The sequence below is a fragment of the Orbicella faveolata genome, unplaced genomic scaffold (genome assembly GCF_042242905.1).
Source record: "Orbicella faveolata isolate gen_17 unplaced genomic scaffold, um_ofav_v1 contig_36, whole genome shotgun sequence".
Lineage (NCBI taxonomy): Eukaryota > Metazoa > Cnidaria > Anthozoa > Scleractinia > Merulinidae > Orbicella > Orbicella faveolata.
In genome coordinates, this window is record NW_028301565.1 from 16,113,479 (window position 1) to 16,135,693 (window position 22,215).

The 22,215-nt window shown below is 38.7% G+C and overlaps 1 long non-coding RNA gene and 1 pseudogene across 2 annotated transcripts in view; both read right to left on the reverse strand.

Moving 5' to 3' along the window:
* LOC149102420 (uncharacterized) overlaps positions 1–20,897 on the reverse strand; it is a 46,394-nt pseudogene extending 25,497 nt beyond the window's left edge. Inside the window, exons 1-2 of the transcript XR_016202303.1 lie at positions 20,431–20,897; positions 20,162–20,270 (exon numbers count right to left, since the gene is read on the reverse strand). The product of XR_016202303.1 is annotated as an uncharacterized LOC149102420 (transcript). The remainder of the gene's footprint in view (positions 1–20,161; positions 20,271–20,430) is intronic.
* Positions 9,962–14,444, reverse strand: LOC149102424 (uncharacterized). Its single transcript, XR_016202573.1, has 3 exons — positions 14,244–14,444; positions 14,033–14,093; positions 9,962–10,110 (listed from the first exon to the last, which is right to left on the reverse strand). It is a non-coding gene; the product is annotated as an uncharacterized LOC149102424 (long non-coding RNA).
* Positions 20,898–22,215: the final 1,318 nt, after the last annotated feature.

Consider the following 22,215-nt stretch of genomic DNA (forward strand, 5'->3'; position numbering starts at 1 on the left):
AGTTGCGCTTCACTGCATTTCCGGAAATGAGCGGGTAACCAATCAAAATGAGGTTTTCTCAACACCGGAAGTCTCACAAGGGTACACACCACGAGAAGTTTGTGCCAAGCCGCAGGATGTCTTGCATTCTCACAGAGGTGCGTGTTGCGCTAGCGACTTCAGACGTACAGAGTATTTTAGAAATACCGGCAACTGATGAGATCCACATGGAGGATCGAAACCATGGTCTTGCCTGAACTAAGCCGAACAATGGCATATAAAACACGCAAAACAGTTAACGGGACTTGCGCGTAAACAGCTACACTTGAATCATGTCAGGGGCACCCAACGACCGTTTTCTCTCAAATGCTTTTAAACGCTGTTTTAGGTTATCTGGAGTAGTTTTAAAGCTCTGTAGGTTAATTTTAGGTTGCGCTAAAAAATTTTGTCTGTTCGGTTATTCTAGGGGAACTTGAATATTCTCGAATTTATTAGGGCTTTTTCGTCCATTCCCCGAAAACCTTAGGTCTTATCGCCTTTCCGAAAATGATAGCTGACCTTTTTTCGGTACCTAAAACGACATTTTTTACAATTCGAAAACAACAGACATTAAATTTCTCATATCACGATAGTTCGAGGTGACAATTCTCTTCAGAAAATCAGAGGGGATTAAAGGCCTTCCGAACAAATAATTTACCGAAACGATCCGTTGGGTGCCCCTGTCATGTGGTGCCAGAACAACCAAAGGAGGAATAAACCTATACATCGAGCAAGAGAAACATAAGCTCGATCCGATAGCTGCAAGAAACATAAGAATGTCTCTAGACAAACGTATAGCTTTCTCAAAGTAAAGCTACAGCGTCTCCGAAGGAAATCGTACGAGAACAAATATGATATCCGTGATAAGAATCTACCTACTGTGCTTGTAAACAGTTCTAGTCACAGCCGGGCCCGGTGTCACAATATAGAATGCAAGTAAGCAACATGTTCACGGTAAATTTCATATTTTGTCCCTCAAAAGCAAATTCATGGAGACTTAAAAGCATATCTTGCAATAGAAATGAGCCTAAACAATGCATAAACACATGGCAAATTACAGAGGTGTCAAACTCAACGAGTCGAGATGCAGATAACAGCGCAAACCATGCAGACCTTTAACTTATAAAAATTTGCCATAGCACGATCTAACGGCTCAACTCCGCTTAAAATTCCTCCTTATTACACAACATGAAGTGCCCTTCATGAACACGAGTGAAGCGACAAGAAAGGTCGAGTGACCGAACAGAGAACGGCAAATGTGCAAATGTCACGAACCGTAGAAGTCGTGTAGGCTAGTCAACCCCATTTTACGTAAATATTAAGCTTTTCCCAAAGCCAGTGGGTAGCACTGCCAACAGATCTTTTCCGGATACCAGTGTGGAAATTGCGTCTTTTTGCTCCGTTCGTAATTCGCGAGACATTCCAAGTTCACATAAACGCTTGAGAGATTCCTCGAGAGCGGAATCGAAACTAACAACATCACTTTTGACAGAGTTTGCCATGTTTGCTACCCGCACGAACGAAACGAAACTGACTGACAGACAATTGACAGGCAGGGTCAAGCCGCACCAATCAGAAACTCCGTTCGTGGGCGAACGGAGTTTCCTAAAAGAACAATGACCTCGGGCAGGCGAGATTTTCTTCGCTCCACCCCTCCCCTATCCTTCCTCTTGCCTATCATTTACCCCCTTGGTAAAACTTTCTTTCTCTCCCCAGTCTTCCACTGCATGAAAAATTCAAGATGGCGGCTAAACTTTTTACGATGTGAGCGCTCGCTCGAAAGAATCTCGCCTGCTCTGCAGGCTATTTAAGTGAAGGCTTGTAGTTACATCGAAATTCAGTCAGTGTAAAACGCAGACTGTGCACTGCAGACTGCAGAGTAAGGAGGAAATACATACTGCAGACATTATTATAACTGAATCGTGTTTTATCGAGTGCTAACCTTAAACAGGCTAACTGGAGAAAATATTCTGGCTGACCCTAGGGCGGATACAGAGAAGGGGTTTCGAGATACGAACTGCCAAAATGCGGTCCCCTCTAGGGGGACCGGTGGTCCTTGAATTGGAAATGGGATTTCTGTTATTGTGAGGCCAAGTTAGCATGTTATGTTTTATTTCTTTTTTTTAATCTAGGGGGTTCGACCGAACCTGCTAAAGCCGCCTAGATTCTTCCCAGCTAACCCGAGTGACATTCAGTCTAACCCTAGAACTATTCAGGCTAAACTCTCGCTTCTTTTAGCCTGAATAAGGTTGGTCTGTTTACTGTTAACACACAGTAACACTTAAAAAGTCTACAGTCTGCATTTTAACACCTGGCCTGCAGTCAAAAGTCTGCGTCTTACACTGACCACATTGGAAAGCATGCCTTTTTGCAAAAAGCAACATTGTGAGAAAACACATGAAAACTGCACCATCCCTCCTCCCCCAATAGTAAGTTTAAGTCTTGTTCCAAGCAAATACCGTATGCCATCTCTCCTAGATACTTTTAAGGAGAAGGTTCAGTAGCCTACACTGCAACAAAATTCTACTGTTTCATATTGTGTTCCAGATAAATTCCATACCCTTGCAGACCCTGCCACCAAATTTTGTTTACTCCCTCCCCCAACTTCCAACCATGCTAAGGGGTCACCATCTTATTGTGGAGGGATGGTTTTTGTATCCATGACCCTATGAGCTATGTCAGCTGGAGTCTTGTGCTTCTGGTAGGTTGAAGGATAGGGACCAGACAAATTTTGATCACCTGGCTTTCCAGGTTGGGTGTTGGGCTGAGGGCTGATAACCCACTACTGTAGAAAATAAGACTGGCAGATAACAGAAGATATTCAAATCTCTATTAACATCAGTGAAGCAACAAAGGCTCATATCATAACAAATGCATTTGGAGCAAACCATCCTCTGAACACCCCACTGAAAATGCCAGTTCATCTTCATACTTTCCTTTTCAAAATTTAAGGTTTTGAATTCTCCCCCGCCCCCCACTCCTCAGAATTTCCATTGACCTCCCTTGAGGTGGATATGGTTATCTTCTGGCACCACAATTCACTTTTTGGTAAATTATTCAGATCAGGCAATGATGTCAGCAAAATGTTTATCTGATTAAAATGCAAAACGCCTTCCAAACTAAAATGTGGCATTCCAATTTGGAAAAATTCCGAAGGGTACTGGTATTTGATGCCGAAAAAGTTTGTGTTTCCGAAAGGTTTTGGCTTATTGGAAGGAGAAAAAGAAGTGTTCAGTTGAGTCCGCCAGGGACAATACATCCAATTTCACCAAAATGTACAATTTAATGTAAAAAAGATCGTGCACCCATGGCGCTTTCCTTTTTTGAGAGATTCAGATTTTCTGATCTCCCGGCCCACAACTTATCAGAATAAAACGGTCATCCATCTATGATTCTAAAAGGATTCAGAATTTCTGATCCCCCAAGACTTTAATAGTTTCAAAAAACTGATCCCAGTCCACAACCTGTCAGAGCAAAACAGTCATCTATTTATAATTCTAATTGCATTCAGAATTTCTGATCCCCATCACCTCACGGGACAAAAACGGCTATCTGTTCATGGTTCTAAAAGTATTGCGAATTTCTGATCCCCCTCCCCCACCAAATCAACTAACATGATAGAAAGAGCTGTCGATTTATAATTCTACAACATTTCAGCATTTCTGATCCCACATGACTTAAAGGGATTCAAAAATTCTGATCCCTCAGTGCATAACTTATCAGAACAAAACGGTCATCTACCCATAATTCTTAAAAGGATTCAGAATTTCTGATCCCCCTTGTCAGGTGACAGGACAGAAATGGCCGTCTATTTATAATTCACAAGAAATTAACTAGATGTCTGATAGCTAAAAAGTAACGATTGGATAGTAACTTTAAACACATAACAGACAAAAGGATCACAGAGTAAAGGGCATCAGAAAAGTACACAAATGAAATATTCACAGCTAGGTCATTATTAATAACGATTTGAAACCACGCCAAAGGATCGAGACAAAGATAACAAGAATTTTAATCACGACTCAGCTGCCGTCTGCGCCACCTCCGTTTTCTGCTTTAATGTGTTCGTTTCGGATTGAGGGCCGCTATTCTTGCCTTTTTTTTTCCCTCTGCTCTGCAATGAAGCAATTGAAGCTAAATATTCTTATAAATAGCGATAGAATTAACATTGTTTTTCATTAATCAATTGATCGGGAGTGTATTCTTTTGTAAAGAATAAAGAGCAGTATGTAGGCAATGCGGTAGTGAAGTGTAGCGAGCGTGATCTGTAGCTTCAAATCAATTCAGTGTAAACTTTAAGTTACCTCTTCAAAAAGCACACTAACAAGCTATTATGCAAGCATTTCATACATAGGAAATGCGTGTGAATAATTTCCTCGTTACGGGTGCTAATAAAATCAGGAGAACAAACGTTCTTCTTGTGTTTCAGTGATCGCGAAATAAATATAACAACGAAATTTCTTCAGCCACAACATTGATTTCGATTCAAAGATTGAGCAGCTAACTTTAATGTTGAGCAACAATTATGATATACTTACTTTTCTGCGACTTGCCTTTCTTTCACCGAAGCAATCAAGATACTCATTTGAACTTGGACAAATCATTCCATGTTTCTTGCTGCTATTGACAATGTTGGATTCGAAATTGCGCGCAAATAACCGACTCCTTTGGAAAGGGAATCTGCTGGTCAAAAGTATTCATTTATCAGATTCACCGAAGGATTATGGGATCGAACGGAAACACCAAAATGGCGGGCAAAGATCGTGGTCAATGTTGTTAGGATTCGATAACAAAGCTCTCTGTTATTTTATAGCCTTGCTTTACGTTGGAAAGCAGTCACAAATTGTTTACAGATGTCCGTTGTTATTCCAGTTGAGTCAAATCCCAGTAAAGGTGGAAAAGTATGAAGTTTCGTCGGCAAAACAGTGTGGCAATCAAACTATTTGCCAGCAACTGGCGGTTTCTCTTACACTCGTCAGGTTTACAGAAAGCTTATGGTCCCTGCAGCTTTCCAAGGTAAACTGATTTTCTTGCATAATTTGTGAAGGTTCTTGAAATACTGGAAACGCTCTGGCCGGTTAAATTGATCGTGGAAGATTACAGAAGATGCAGATGCTTTAACACACTGTTAAGTCTTGTTGATTTCGTGAATGCAAATGTTCATTTCCTAAAGGAGTTATGAAAGCAACTGTATTCAACACAACAATATACGAACAATTTCGCGTTGGGAAAATCATTCATTATAAAAGTACAGTAAGTGCAATAAATGTGAGCTCTCTCATGTAGTTTACATATACTTCATATAGCTAGTGTATATCTTGTCTAGGATCAAGTGGGCATACATGTATGTATTATACAACACCTAAAACACAAGATATCAAAAAGCAACATCCTTTACCTTTTTGATTTTCAGGTTGATGGTGGTGCTCTTGAGGTTATGTTAGATGTGCATGTTACATTATCAAGACCTTTTGTTTGCTACTTATTACTTGAGTTGCAAAAGACTGATGTTATTTTCATTAGGGTGGTTGAAGTTCTCTTCATTTGGGCAGTATTTCAAAGGTTTTTTTATAATTTGGCATTTCGTTATGCAAATAGAGGTTATTTAGAACAGCAGATATAATTCACAGCTAGGTTACGGAAAATTACTTTTAACCACTTCCAGAAATTTGTACATAAGGCTTACCATAATATGAAAAACACATGATTCATGGATAAAATTAATTGAATAAAATACTTTCATGAAGAAATTAATGTAATTGAAATTTGAAATTCATTTCAAGAATATTTTGTGCTTTTCTGGTCACGAAATCTGTTTACATTTCATGAAAATTTACTGAAGAATGTAAACATTTACTAGACTCCAATTTAAATAGCTGAGAAGTGTTTCAAACAGGATTTTTGAAAGATATATGTTAAATTTAAGTAAGTTTTGTGATAAATCACAACATAATGGAAACTCATTTCCAGCCAGATTTTGTCATCCTTTTGCATCTGGATGTGCCTGGTTTTTGGTATTAAATTTTAATGTACAACTGTAGCAGGTTTAAATAAAACTATGAGTTATTTATACATTTTCCTATGTAAATACAGAGATTTCACTTAGGTTTAGGATTTGAAGAGCAGGTATCAAAGTTCAATATAAAATGAGTAATGAAGAGTTTTCAATAGTTAGCTATATTTTCACCACCTGTGACTAAGAAAGCTTTTGGCCAGGTTAACATTAAAGTGCTACGTGTACATGAGTGATGATAACTTTTAGATTGGCTGCTATCTTTTTACTATCTCTGGCTTTTGGGTAGGTTATCGCAGTGCGATATGAGTGATGGGTAGTTTTCAGATAGGCTATCTTGTTACTAACTACAGCAGAGGTAGGTTTCAGATAGGATAGTGTTTTATTGTTCAATATAAGGACTAGTCTTCAGATAGCCTAGTTTTTGGCTTACTACAGTAGTGGTGGTTTTTGGATAGACAAGTTAGTGGATAGCTAGGCCATCTAAGTATCTGTTGAATATCTATACAGGAAGCTAGTTTTTAGCTAGTCTATCTATTTCCTAACTATCTGATGGATAGATATTAGTTAACTTTAAGCCATGCCAAAGATAGCTATCCTCTATCTACAAAACCTCTTGGATAGAAAAAAGATAGAGATTTTCATCCATCAACCAGGAATGAGATAGTTGCAAGTAGCATGAAGTTAGTAATAAACTAGTAATAAGATATGATCGTTTTTGGGAGGGCTTCTTTAACTGAGGACAGCAAACTATTGCCAGCTACCAGGAAACATCTCCAAGATAAGTATGCTAAATCAAAAAAGAAAGAATAGAATTGCTTGTAGCATTAGCTACAATACTTGCATCCATATCTGTCAGGTCTTTATAAAAACAATTTTACCCACACCCTTCTCCTTTGAGCATGGTTAAACTGGTTGCGTAACTGAAGTGTGAATGAACTGGTAGCCCACTCAAAAAGTTAGATTGAAGATGTAAAAACATGTTGGGCAATGCTAAAGGCCATGGCCGCTGCTATATGACAACAGGTTTTTGGAGGACACTGTATACATGTATGTAGAGTACATTGACCCACTTAAATGTATCAACTGCAAATTTAAATGTACATGTAAATTGCAGTCTTTAATTGTCATCCCTGTAATGTACTGTAGTGTTCCTGAACACTCTTTTTGTTTGATAACAGTGAGGTGCCTTGTTTCCATGTTAAACAGAAATTGTTAGAAATTTTTCCTTCACACAAGGTGAGCTAATTCTGACAGAGAAAGTGGAGTCTGCATTTATGCCTACAGTTGTGCAGTTTTAGTAATCTCACTTTTTTGGTCAATTCTGAACTTTCCTATCCTCTTAGGTACTGTTTGATATTGTTTTTTTAGATTTACAGCTACTGTAATTTTGAAGTGCATAGATCATTGTAATACAATGTGTGATGGTTACAGTTACTTATATTAATAGACTGCTGTGAAGAAACTTGTTCTTCATCACTCTCTCAGTATAATCTGAGTGTATGGAATCTGTTAAGAATTATGCTATATTTGTATAAAATTTCTAATTGAATATTGTTATCAAGAAAAATATTTTGATTAAACATTGTTCAGGCAGGCAGCAAGATCTAAACCCTGTCTTCAATGTTATGATTTAAGGTGGCTACATTGGATGCAACACTGGCTTTGCAGGGGATCAGAAATTCTGAATCTTCTCCTGTGTTCTTTGGGGGATCAGAAATTCTGAACCCTTTCTAGAGTTCTTTAGGGGGATCAGAAATTTTGAACCCTTTCTAGTGTTCTTTGGGGGATCAGAAATTCTAAACCCTTTCTAGTGTTCTTTGAGGGATCAGAAATTCTGAACCCTTTTTAGTGTTCCTCGGGGGATCAGAAATTCTGAACCTTTTCTAATGTTCTTTGGGAGATCAGAAATTCTGAACCCTTTCTAGTGTTCTTTGGGGGATTTGAAATTTTGAATCCTCTCTTGTGTTGTTTAGGGATCAGAAATTTTGAATCGTTTTCTATGGAGGTACCTCTCGAGACAAGAAATTCAAAAAAATCATTTGGTGCCTTATGCGTGACTTAAACATTACATTTCAGTTCAAATAAAGAACAGGAAATTGCTTGGAAGAATTTTTTAATTCCTTGCAAATAGGGAAACTTTTCCTCTGAGTTTTAACACCAGTTTAAGATTCTTAGTATATTGCAAAAATCGTCTTTGGAATTAAATGGCAATCATAGATTTCCGTCTAAGCTCCACGTTTCACTTTAGGCCAATTTTGCACTCATTTCCAACGGGACTTCCAAGCCTGCAACGTAAAAATAACTTTTCTCCGAGACAGGTTTCTATTTTACACCGAAAAAGTAGCCATTTTTGAAGTGGTTCTTAGTATTTACTCTGAATTTTATCAAATTGGAACACCACATTTTAGTTTGGAAGGCGTTGCAACTTAGAGATTTGCAATTCCAAAATAACTACATGTAAAAACTACTGTTAAGTTAACCTCTCCCATTCCCAAACAAAAAGACCAACCAAGCGTGACTAGAATTGTTTCATTAAAAACGCCCCCCAAATATAGAAAACTAAACTGAAATAAAAATAAAATCCAACACAAACACACAAGCAATGAGCATCATTAAAAAACTGGATCATTGGATAATGCAATTTGAGAGTTTTCATTGTTTTAGCTATCAGGGGTTATGAGCCATTATACCATGCTCTACAAATATGGAAAGCGTATGCATGATTTTTTGAGCATTTTTATTGTTATTTAAGTCTAGTTTTCTATATTTTGGGGGCCTTTTTAATAAAACAATTATTCCACTAATGCCTGTTGGATATGAGAAGATTAAAGCCAACTCAGCGCTACGCGCCTTGTTGGCTATCTATTATCTCATATCCAACACGTTCTCGTGGAATAGTTGATAATTATTCACTCTCTAATGAGTGAATGATACATGATCCAAACAATAACAAAATGGCCGGTGAAAACTTATGTTCCGCCAGTGTTCTGAAACGGAAATCCTGAGAATACAAGAAGATACTGTACCAGAAAATACGAAAAAGTCTTCGAAGTTTCGAATTTTCAATTTTCATTTCAAGTGAAAATGAAACTTTGATTGAACAATGAAATTGTTTTGCAAACAGACTTTTCATTTAGATTGCTGATTTGAACAGTGTTAAAAGACCATTTTGCTAGATTGTGATCAACGAGGATTTTATCGCAGGTTAACTAGACCTGCCATGTTAGAAGATTCTGTAAAGAATTGTGCACATCTTCATGCCGCTTGCATGTTTTCCACGCATGAATTGAGAGGTCAATCAAATTATCTTTTAATGGTTTCCTTTTCATCTGTTGTTGAGATCATGTTGTACATATACTAAAAACTTGTCAATCTCAGTAAATACAGGGTTCATACCCTTTTCCAGAAACAAATTTCCAGGACTTTTCCAGGACTCAGATTGATTTTTCCAGGACTCTAAAATTCACATTAACCCTTTCACTCCCAAGATCTTAATGTTAATTCTCCGTACTGTCTGCCATACATTTCATATTTTTTTTCCTTGAGTTTAACAGATTTCCAGAACTGTCCAGGACCAGTAACCCCTTTCCAGGACTTTCCAGTCCTAGAAAATGCCACAATAAAATTCCAGGACTTTCCAGGTTTTCCAGGACCCGTACGAACCCTGTAAATAACAGCCACTATTCACCTTGATTGTAAAGAATAAATTATTGTTAACTATCGCATAAACTTCCACACCAAAATATTATGATCTACAAATTTTTAAGAAGTCAAATCCCAACCAAGTTTACCAAGCTATAATTTTTCTGTCTTCAAACGTTTTTCTTTATTAGTTACTGGGGAATTCTGAAATACTTGTTCCATGCATTTGGTTCGGTAATTATCCCTTTTATTATTCCTTAATCTTTTTATGAAAGGGACATATCATTTAGTATCCTCTCCAAGGAAGATGGCATTCATTTCATCCAGGAAAAAAACTTCTTCACGTTGATGTACATGGCCACGTCACACTGTCCCCAGCCAGAGAATCAAGTCATTGAAAGAGAGAAGGAGAGCTGTGAAAATCTGAGGTCTAACTGTGTCAAAAAAGAGAAAAAAATGTAAAATTAAGTTAAGCTATACTTTGGCTTCATCCTTTGAATACATATTACATTGCAAGAAGAAGTGTCATTAACTTAGTATCTGCACTGTTCATACGTTATACAATACTGCGTAGAGCATTGAAGACTACGCAACTTCTTTCAACCTATATTGTGAATACCTCAGTCATTTTGCTAGCTTTGTAACTGGGAAATTTAAATCATGTAGTACAACATAATCATGAAGTACAACAAAAGGATTGTTACTTCTTGAGGTTTCACTCAATAAAAAATAAACAAATGAAAACATTTCATTAACCTCATCATCATCAGACTAATTAAACCCAAAAAAGTCTGCCTTCAGGTCAAAAAATAATTTTACAAGATAACTTTTAAAAACTCTTTCAAAGCAACGCAATTAGTCCATTCAATAACAACAAACCTTAGTGTACATCTGTCATATCAGATTCTTGAACCGCTGCAAGAACTTTTCAGTTGTAGACAACACAAGCCAGAGGATATATCCAAACGTAGAAAGAAATGTGTCACCTCGAATAGTATGCTGATATCCGGACTGGACATAAGTTGGCTACGCTTTTAAAACGTTCATTGTATGTAAGATTTATATCCTGAAATCTACAAAATTAAGCTCATTTGTATAGGACGTAACATGTCGATAATTTCGATAGTCGATAAAAATCGATCATCGTCGATCGTTGTCGATACTAATCAATCGACAAATATCGGAAATCGATAAAAGTCGATCACACAATTTATTGTGATTATCGACTTTGTTCGATTATGATTGATTTTGATCGATTTTGATCGATTTGATCGATTTCAATCGACAAGTATCGGAAAAACAAAAAACGATGTTTGGCGGGAGGAAAGAGTACAGTTGCCGAGGACAGATTAATAAAGCAGCATTGGCTATGTCAAGACTTCATTTTACTGCTTTTGTACTGTAATTGAAAGCTCGTATAAACCTCAATAACCGCAGAGAAACTACCCTTTTCTTCCAGCAAAAGTACTTAATTAAGTAAATCATTTCAGATGGAATCTCTGAAATACTTTCTGATGTATGTGTTTTATAACAGCTGTTATCACTGTAAGCAATGATTTATGCATATGTGATGTTAAACCTAATTAAACTCCTACGCTTATCAATCTAACAAAGCAAAACTTCACCCTAACGATTAAAAGCTGTTATAACTGAACGTGATGTAATGTACACAACTGTTTACAAATTCAACTACGTCTGGAATCCGTTTTCCTCTGAAAACATGTGAGGAATTTTCTCACCAAGAACTGACATAAAATTAACCTGGGCGATCAGCCACAGAGATACCAGTGCCATCCAAACGTGAAGTAACTGAACCAAAATAGCCATGATGCATACTTGATTTAACGCAGCGTTAAAATTTCTATGATAAAATAAACAATTTGTTGTAGAAAGATGACTTCCAGGTATGCTCCGAATACATCTAAGAGAAAAAGTATATGGAAGAAGAGATACAGAAGGCGTTCCTTTCGGTCATCGAAATAATAAAGACACAATGCGTTTTTCCTGAAAGGAGACCAGTCTTCAAACGGAGTTCCAGTATTCCAGAACTTAAAAGAGAAAAAGGCGTGACCTCTCATGTTGTGGTCATGTGATACATCATGTAAAGTTGCTTGAGCACAACGAACTTTTTCTATCAGATCAGCTTTTTTTTCGTTCGACCTATAGGTTATGTTCAAGTCATCAAGGACTTCTTTCAATAAATGAACAGTCATATCTTCCGGCGGCCCCATTTTTTTCCTTTCAGCTTCTTGCTTTTTAAGTGTCTCTTCCTTTTGAAGTCGTTCCTCCTCTGCTTATTCTAGCTGCGGCAACAACGCCTCGAGAGCTTCTGCATTTACTTCTAAAGGGCAATCCCTTCTTTCCAAAGGACCATTGAATGTCACTAGGTGTGTATTGCACTCGCTCCACATTATTTCAGTAGTTTCCGTCAATAGCCACTTTCCGTTGCCCTTTTTGGTGTGCGAGAGAACTTTGAAACACGCCGAAACTTTGTCTCTTACATTGTATTCTTTCTTCCATTCGAATACTGGCACTGCAGACTTCGCAGATGTCTTACGCAGCAAGCGTAAGACCTGGCCGCACTTTGTACCGATCCCTGGTACCCAGAAAGCTGAAATGTCACTTAAATAAAGTCCATTTGTAGTCTTTTTCGGACTTACAATTGCTTCAACTTTCTCATAAAAATCACTTCTTGCCACGGCCATCCACCTGGCCATTCTTGAAGTGGAGGGGTTGTACACTTTACCTTGTTGCAATGATAGGAAATTTGGGATGTGGTAGAATTTCCCCTCATACTCCACGTAGTTCGGGGGAAGAGGCTGCTCTGTTGATGTTCCGGCGTTGTATGTGGATCTTCTAGCTGTTTTTATAGTCGCTGACCCCTCTATTAATTCTTCATCTTCGACCTGCATACATATGTCGGATACTGATGCGGTTACGCGATCGGTAAACATGTCTAGGCCACTGATGTTATCGTGCGTTTTGCACACAAAGGCATATCTTTGCCTTTCCATATCAGATGAGAATTTTAGTCCAAGACATGACTCGTGGAACCACCTCCCACATTCAGGAAATTCACAACCAATCCAGTGTGTTGTCGATGGTGGTTTAAAAGTAGGTTTAATGGCAGCCATCGATTGTAGATTATCTGGGATTATAGATTATTAAATCAGCTTATGTTTAAGTGCTGATGTGTGCTGCCGATTTTGATTAACCCGGATTTAACCACATTTAATAAACAGTACTGCTAAGTACCTGTGACTGACGTCGTTTTGTGTCTGAACAAGGCTAGATCTGGCGAGATTAACTGTTTATGGTTTATACACGGGTTCATATTTTCTGATACTGAGCAATCGTAATTCGCTGTATTTTTACTGTCATACGTAGGTTGCGGACTGGTACAACAATCACAGGCGCAAGGAGAAGCAAGGGGCATACAAACCCGGCGAATTTGGCCAACCTAGCGGATAGGGAGGAGAGTCGTAGCAGCTTGTATTTGTCAAATGTTGAACTGAGTAAAAACACTGATGACAATAAAATGTCAATTTACTTTACTTTACTTTTTAATTACCTTGCTAGCCTCGATTTTTTCCCGCATCTAGTCTAAACTTTGGCCCGTTCTGTCCCCAGGAAGAAACACGACTTCGAGTTCTCAGGATCTCTCATCTCTCTCGCCTAGAGAGACCCTGGGAACTAGGTTGGTTCGAGTTATGTTGCAGATCGCGATTTAGTTCAGCTGAAACTGTTAATCGATCATTTCTCGAGGTAATTTAAACATTCTATTCTGTAATGAATAATAGACCACTTGGTTGTTCAGGGTTTTATTTAAGTTTATTGCCATACAGATTTACTTTACAGCTGTTTACACTTCCATAAAAAAAGTCATTGGAGCTATTATTCGTTTGGTTACTTGAATTTCGTAGCTGAGTGAAACATTTGTTTGCATTTTTGTCGATAAAATCGATAATCAGTTGAAAATCTTGTGATTATCGACTTTTATCGACAAATTTAATTTGTCGATTGACAATTATCGACAACTATCGAGTACTATCGACTTATCGACTACGTTTTCGATGATCGACTTTGATCGACATGTTACGTCCTGATTTGTAGTACAGTGTCAACGGTTTTCGTCACTTATTTATATGAACATGGCAGACAAAAAACCTAACGGGTCTCTTCCCAGAGGCAAGTCAAGATATGACGGGTAATTCAAATGAGAGCGAACAAAATCTTCAACTTTTCAAATGTAGACTCATCCAGCCAAAAAGTTTCCGAAGTCACACGAACTAGAAAATGTTGCCAATTGCAAAAATCAACCATTTACGGAAGGAAAGGAAGGAAAACTTGGCTTACCTTTCAACATAGCTTTCCATTATGCTGTGTTCATTGTGTTAAGTCGTCTGTACTCCAATATCTGCAGCAGAAGAGTATTGTAAATAAGCTAAGCAGGTGCTTCCGCTTGGCACAAAATGAACACGACACCAACGGACAAAATAAATCACAACACAAAGAATAACACTCAAAGAAAGAAACAAAACCAGGCTAACATTTGCAACACACTTACTTTTGCTTAATCCGCATTCTCTGTGACAAGTAGAAGTTCTAACTGGGTAAAAGTCCACAATATTTCTTGTTGTTCGATGCTCCCGCTTGCAAAATATTCAGACATTTTCGAAACTCGTTTGCAGCCGCAAATTGTCAGCGGCGAGCGCTTGAGCATGCTCCAAGACAACGGATTTTTCAGCCAATCAGCGGTTTTTCCGCCGTGCCCGCGAGGGTTGTGCCTAAATCCTACCGCTCAGAAGGACAACCGAGGAGTACTAAGAGCGAGTTTCCGAGTCGAGCAGTTTTCGGAAATTGTCGGTTATTCCAATATGGCGGACTATACCAATCACATAAATATGCGAATTGCCAGTGACTATGTTGATCAACTATGTTGATAAACTATGTTGATCAACAAGACAAGTACGTTCTTATTCACCTGACAAGTTAAGAATAATGTGTAGAGAGTAAAGCAGTAAGTTGTTCGGCAAATGCGGTATATTTCTTTAGATCTCTTCCCGTCTAGTTCGTAAATCGTAAATTTGTACGCCGGCTAACACATTACACTGTAGACGTCTTTGACTTATAATAGGCACAAACGTTTGTAAATTCGTCGTTCCTTCAGAATGAATTTTTTTATTGATTCGGTGGATCCCCGAATTCAAACTTCCTTTGCCTTGTCCCTCTGCCCGGTAGGATCTTGGAAATACTACCGTCCAGAGGGACAGCTTGTGTATAAGGTAATTGGACTGTAGTCCATGCACATTTTTATTTGTAGAATAGTTTGATACATTGCTCTTTAGCCTTACACTACACTAGATTATCACTCTACAGTAACATTTCAGATTTCTGTGATCTTGTCCCTCTAGCCGGTAGGATCTTGAAAATACTACCGACCAGAGGGACAGCTTGTGTATAAGGTAATTGGAATTAAGTCCATGCACAGTTTAATTTGTACAATAGTTTGATACATTGCTCTTTAGTCTTACACTACACTAGATTATCACTCTACAGTAACATTTCAGATTTCTGTGATCTTGTCCCTCTAGCCGGTAGGATCTTGAAAATACTACCGACCAGAGGGACAGCTTGTGTATAAGGTAATTGGAATTAAGTCCATGCACAGTTTAATTTGTACAATAGTTTGATACATTGCTCTTTAGTCTTACACTACACTAGATTATCACTCTACAGTTATATCTTCAGTTTTCTCTGATCTTGTCCCTCTAGCCGGTAGGATCTTGAAAATACTACCAGCCAGAGGGACAGCTGGTGTGTGAAGTAATTGGACTCAAGTCCATGCACAGTTTTATTTGTACAATAGTTTGATAATTACTCTTATTGCTTAAGTCATAAAGTAGGCTAGAATATTGAGGATTCCTATTTATATGAAGGTTATCAGACACTTGATTTCAATGCCTTAATAGAACTTATTTTGCATTCACTCCAAGTGAAACAGAGTGCCAGGCAGAACTAGGACACATTTCTGACATGTCCAGTGGGCTCAAGTTGTACACATCAATATTTAATATATTATTTTGTGACTTACATACTCTGTGGAAGGATAGAGGAATTCCTTCAGGAGGATTGTTAAACTTAAAGAGTTGGATACTGTTCCTTAGCATTGTAAGACTATCTGTTTCTGGAATAAACACAAATTAAAGTAACGAAAATGGCCTTCTATTGTCTTTTTTTTTTTGTGAATGGTGTTTACCTTTAAACAAAATAGGTTTAAGGAAATCCTTTATTTAATCAAAACGTATTACTTAAAGGACACTGACCTGACATACTCAGAAAGCCACTCTCATTGCAAAATTTCTAGTCTATTTCCCTCATGTTTATTAAGCCTGTATCCCGCAAAGTCACTTCTAAAATGAGGCTTTTTAAATAACAAGTGTAAAAAAGTGTAAATAGTTAATAAGTGTAACCCCAGTTACCCTAAAAATTAATCAGATTGAATAGTTTGCTTAGTTTGCATATTTGTGCACCCATGAGTTAAAATTGTGGGGGAGGCAGGGGGGCGGGAGCCCCAGCAGAATAGGGGGCAGGAGGCAGGAGAGGAAATGGTGGGAAGTGGAAGTTCTACAAAGGAAGGAATCATTTATTAAGCATTACGATACTTTCAAAAACAAGAACCCAAATGTTTTTTGACTTACATTTAGCTTATCTTGAGATTTCTGGACTGAAGGAAAAATAAAATCCGCCCTTGGACTGAAAAACTGAGGCCAACTTCTGGTAAAATTGGAAACCCTTTTACAGTGGTTATATCATAGGTCATAAAATGTTGTCATTTAAACTGTCAAAAGACGTGAAGAGCTAGAGGAGCAAGGCTGAAAACAAAGGAAAAGAAACGCCAAAGGATTGCGCAGCTAAATGATAAGTATGTGTTTTGAGTGTCCTTATTTACAGGAGACAGGGCAAATCGGAGGAGGGCGGGAGTCGAGATAAAGGTACGGGAAGCAGGAGAACTGGGAGGTTCTAACCCCCTTTCGCCCCACCTCCCCACCCCCCCCCCCCCCGAAAAAAAATTGTTAACCAACAGCTTGAATGCTCTTCAATTTTTTAGTCAGCACACAAAACAATTATAAATGGAACAAATAGAGCTACAGTTGCATTAGAAAGCTTATAGGGGTCCTTATGGTGTAGGTAACAGAGTTAATGATCGCCCACCCCCCCGTAACTAGTCTCAGACAATGTAAATTGCACGTGATGAAATTGGCACAAAATAGGCAGAAAATTCAAGTGACAAAGACTCTGGCGGTCATGTTGGATGACCAGAACAATAAACTAAGCTAATTCTTTTGTTAATGGTCATCCACCATGGCAGCGATGGCGTCAGTTAGATATATGCCAGTTAGTTAGATTTATGGTAATATAAATGTGCCAGGCTCTTTGTCTGCACTTAGTCCACACAAGCTCGGGCTCTTTTGACTGAACATTTTTTTACACATTTTAATTGAATCCCTATACATAGGATACACCTAAGCAAAAGAATGATTATGATTGTGGTGTCTTTGTCTGTATGGTAAGCTGTGCAAATACCATATTCTATCAATTACCATGTCTCTTTAAATAATCAGCTTGGCTTCAATTAATTCAAATCAAAGTGTTCATCTTTACCTGAACTGATCACTTGTGCTAGTGATACATTTTAAATTCATTGGTATTATCTATGTTTAGTCCTAACTCCTAATTTAAACCAGGTATTTTGAATCAAAAGCAAGTATCAACACTTCTCATCGCATGACAAAGTAATGGAAAATCAATTTAAACCAAACAACATGGATACCAACTACACATCTCCTATTCATAACACTTTCTTGCAGAAATTCACTATGTTTGTCTTATTTTCCAGGATGACATTCCCTCTCTCCATGAAGTGATGAAAATGCAGATCTCACCGCAAATGCTACCAAACTGAAGGAATGTACATTCAAAAGAACTCAAAAGTTCTCATCAATAGTAAAATATTAATTTTGCCTAAAAAGGATTCATCTCCATATTTCCTTAATCAGTTGTACATATATATAACAGTTTCCCTCACTAAATAAACACTCTAAATCCATCGTTCAACTTAAGATTCCACACTGATACTGTCATGTTCACTGATTGAGAATTATTGCAATGGCAACAAAGCATTAATAGACTTTTACAGACACCATGAACTTGAGTGCAATTACCTTATACACAAGCTGTCCCTCTGGCCGGTAGTATTTTCGAGATCCTACCGGCCAGAGGAACAAGATCACAAAAAACTGAAAATATTACTGCAGAGTGATTGTAGTGTAGTGTAAGACTAAGCAATCAATCAAACCATTCTACAAATAAAACTGAGCATGGGATTAAGTCCAGTTACCTTATACACAAGCTGTCCCTCTGGTCGGTAGTATTTTCAAGATCCTACCGGCTAGAGGGACAAGATCACACAAAACTGAAAATACTACTGTAGAGTGATTCTAGTGTAGTGTAAGACTAAAGAGCAATGTATCAAGCTATTGTACAAATAAAACTGTGCATGGACTTAATTCCAATTACCTTATACACAAGCAGTTGTCCCTCTCGCCAGTAGTATTAATTTTTTCAAGATCCTACCGGCTAGAGGGACAAGATCACACAAAACTGAAAATATTACTGTAGAGTGATTCTAGTGTAGTGTAAGACTAAAGAGCAATGTATCAAGCTATTGTACAAATAAAACTGTGCATGGACGTGAGTCCAATTACCTTATACACAAGCAGCTGTCCTTCTGGCCAGTAGTATTTTCAAGATCCTACCGGCTAGAGGGACAAGATCGCAGAAAACTGAAAATATTACTGTACAGAGATAATCTAGTGTAGTGTAAGACTTAAGAGCAATGTATCAAACTATTCTCCAAATAAAACTGTGCATCGACTTGAGTTCAATTATCTTATACACAAGCTGTCCCTCTGGCCAGTAGTATTTTCAAGATCCTACCAGCCAGAGAGACAAGATCACAGAAAACTGAAAAGATTCAACTGTAGAGTGATTCTAGTCTAGGATAAAACTTAAGAGCAATGTATCAAACTATTGTGCAGATAAAACTGTGCATGAACTTAAGTCCAATTATCTTGTACACAAGCTGTCCCTCTGGCTGGTAGTATTTTCAAAGATCCTATCGGCTAGAGGGACAAGATTACAGAAATCTGAAATGTTACTGTAGAGTGATAATCTAGTGTAGTGTAAGGCTAAAGAGCAATGTATCAAACTATTCTACAAATAAAAATGTGCATGGACTAAAGTCCAATTACCTTATACACAAGCTGTCCCTCTGGACGGTAGTATTTCCAAGATCCTACCCGCCAGAGGGACAAGGCAAAGGAAGTTTGAATTCGGGGATCCGCCGAATCAGTAAAAAAAATTCGTCCTGAAGGAACGACGTATTTAAAAACGTTTGTGCCTATTATAAGTCAAAGACGTCTACAGTGTAATGTGCTAGCCGGCGTACAAATTTACGATTTACGAACTAGACGGGAAGAGATCTAAAGAAATATACCGCATTTGCCGAACAACTCACTGCTTTACTCTCTACACATTATCCTTTACTTGTCAGGTGAATAAGAACGTACTTGTCTTGTTGATCAACATAGTTTTACTGGCAATTCGCATATTTGTGTGATTGGTATAGTCCGCCATATTGGAATAACCGACAATTTCCGAAAACTGCTCGACTCGGAAACTTGCTCTTAGTACTCCTCGGTTGTCCTTCTGAGCGGTAGGATTTAGGCACAACCGCCCGCGAGCTGCACTATGCAAATGAGCGAATTGTACGCGTCAGACTTTCCTTTCAAAAACTTTTGCAAACTCACCAAACAAGCAGAAACAAGAAGAAACCGTCAAAACAGGTTTTGGTTATGATGGACCATTGTCTGAGAAACTCAGAAATTAACTCGATACCAGAGTAGAGAGTTTTTCTTGCTATATTGTTAAGTCAGAACAAACGCAAAAACATTCGCGTAAGCTTACAACTAGCGTGAGCAGACCTTATTATTCATTCCCAGCGCGAGATTGAAGTCTTGTTTTCGACCCTGAAAACCCCACCTTTCCCGTTAGCTAAGAGCATAAAACTACATATAAGCGCCCTGGTTCGTATTCCCTGCCTTATTCCCTGCCATCGCTGTGAAAAATACGCAAGAGAATCTCTCAAGGTCTCTCAACTCTCACCAATTGATCACCCGACGTGACAACATCCACGCGAGAGCCCCCGACATGTGCGTGAATCCGCGCGGATATATGACGTCAGGATGGCGCAATTTGTTCTAAAAATAGAAAAATTGTCCCATATCATAGGTGCGCGCGAATCCCGAGACTTACGGTCTCCGTCCCCGATTATGGCTCCTGTACAAAACCTATTATTTATCTAGCAGCCGATTATAAGAGCTAGTGACCAACTTTAATACGAACTAACCCACTGGTACCAACCATAAAATCTGATAGGTTTTTAGGTCCCAGGCTATCTCCACTGTCTTGCCCAAAAAGTGCCCAAGCGATGACGCAAACGTAAACTCCACTCAAGAAGGTAAACACGGTCCTACGTAGAATAGCAAAACAAGATGCTTGTTTAGCCTTATTCCATTTCATCAATTTTCGTTAGCCATTGAATTATTTCCGCAAGTCAATATTTTATATAGAATTAAATTTAAATCACCATGTATCTCACAGGATAACATAAAGGAGAGTAAAAGGCAAACCTCACAGCGCTTAGTACTGTACATTCCTCAACCTTTTCAGCGACAGTCGAGATAAACGTTAAGTGATTGATCTCCACCATGTTGTAGCAGAGGTTTCTCATCGCCGACAAAAAGCCAAAATAGACAAGTGGAAGCCAACGTTGATCTTTGTTATCACAAAGAAAGCAGCGATTTATCAAAAGAGGAAAGCTGATCGTCATTATGGCTGTTGCCACTAAGTGCCAAGATTTCCGCCGGCCAATCTTGCTTGACAAGAGAGGCACATTCACTCCGTCACCAAGGTATCCAGTTAGCGGTGAGATTGTAGCGTCGGCGATTTGCCCCATGAGCACTACTAGCCCCTCTTGCGAGGAGGAAAGTTGTACCACGTTCATGAAAAACAAGATTTCGAATGAACATAGCAGCTGGCGGTAGAGATCGTTGAAAACATTGCCAACTCCACATGATAACCGTTCTCTTACCCTCATTATCAAGACGGTGATTCCTAATAACGGTGATTTTTAAAGCTGAAAATAAAAGGTACGGGTTTATAAGGTAACATTCCAGGGGGAATTCAAAGGGGGGTCACACTGTGTCAAAGTGAGGGTACTCACCAGGCCCGGGTTGTTCAAAAGGTGGATAACGCTATCTACTGGACAAATCACTATCCAGTGGATAGAGTGGTTTGTTTACGTTTTGTTAGCGCTTATCCACTGGATAACAATTTATCCGCTGCATAGCACTATCCACCTTTCGAACAACTGCCGGCCGGATTGTCATGTCGTTTTCGTCACCTGTTGTGGGCTGTTTGCTTAAAAAAGGCTTTCAAAAGGGGGTCACGGACACCCCAGTCCCCCCCCCTCCCCCCTAGCTACGCCCCTGGTGTAACAATTTTCGTCATACGTTTAAAAGATGACCTCGTTGTAGCTGTTTTTTTACATCATATCGCGGGTGTTTCAGAATGGCAGTTACGGCGAATAAGTCGAATAACTGAAAACCAATAGAAGGCATTATTACGGTGACTGAGTTTACTTTCGAGCTCCTTTATAAACTAAACAAAAGATCCCAGAAGAAGAGTATTGTTTTTAAATTGTCACCCTTACAGAAAAAGAGGGAAGCCATACTAAGGCGCTGAGGGTCCTTAGTCTGTTCCCCCCCCCTCCCCTCATTAGGGGGAGAGGGTTCGCCTTCCACTTGCCGTAATCGTAATCAGTCATCTCTTTTCCTGTTCTCGTTTGCGAGCTGTACGATTTCTAAATGATATATGCTGCACAATTAACTGGAATGTTACCTTACAGAAAAAGTGTGTTGCATGAATCTACTTTTCCGAGTCCCAACTTAATTTAGGTATGTCATACTGCTCGGCTTGGGTGAATCAATGATTAGATACTTTACCCTGTTGTCGACAACGGAAAGAAAAAAACAGGCAAACAATCTCGCCCTTTTCCAAGCTTCTGTCGACAAGAATCGACCGCTCGAGAATGATGTGGATTGGAACTGTCGATCGATATTTTTGAAGTCCGTCGAACGTAATACGTCTTAACATTTGCCGAGATTACTCAAGGGGTAAATGAATAGTTATCCTTCAGTCTCCGTTTGTTTGTCTGTTTTCTTTGGTTCAGTTAATTATATATTACGTACACATGATTCCGCAAATAACTATCCACGGTAGCAGCGACCTTCCGAAAGTAGTGATAACGTTTCAGAGGTGTTATAATAATAGTAACTCCCAAAGGATCGAAAGGGAAGTGACCTTAGTTACAAATTACATTGGAGCCCCGTTAATACGACCAGCTTCGGGCCATG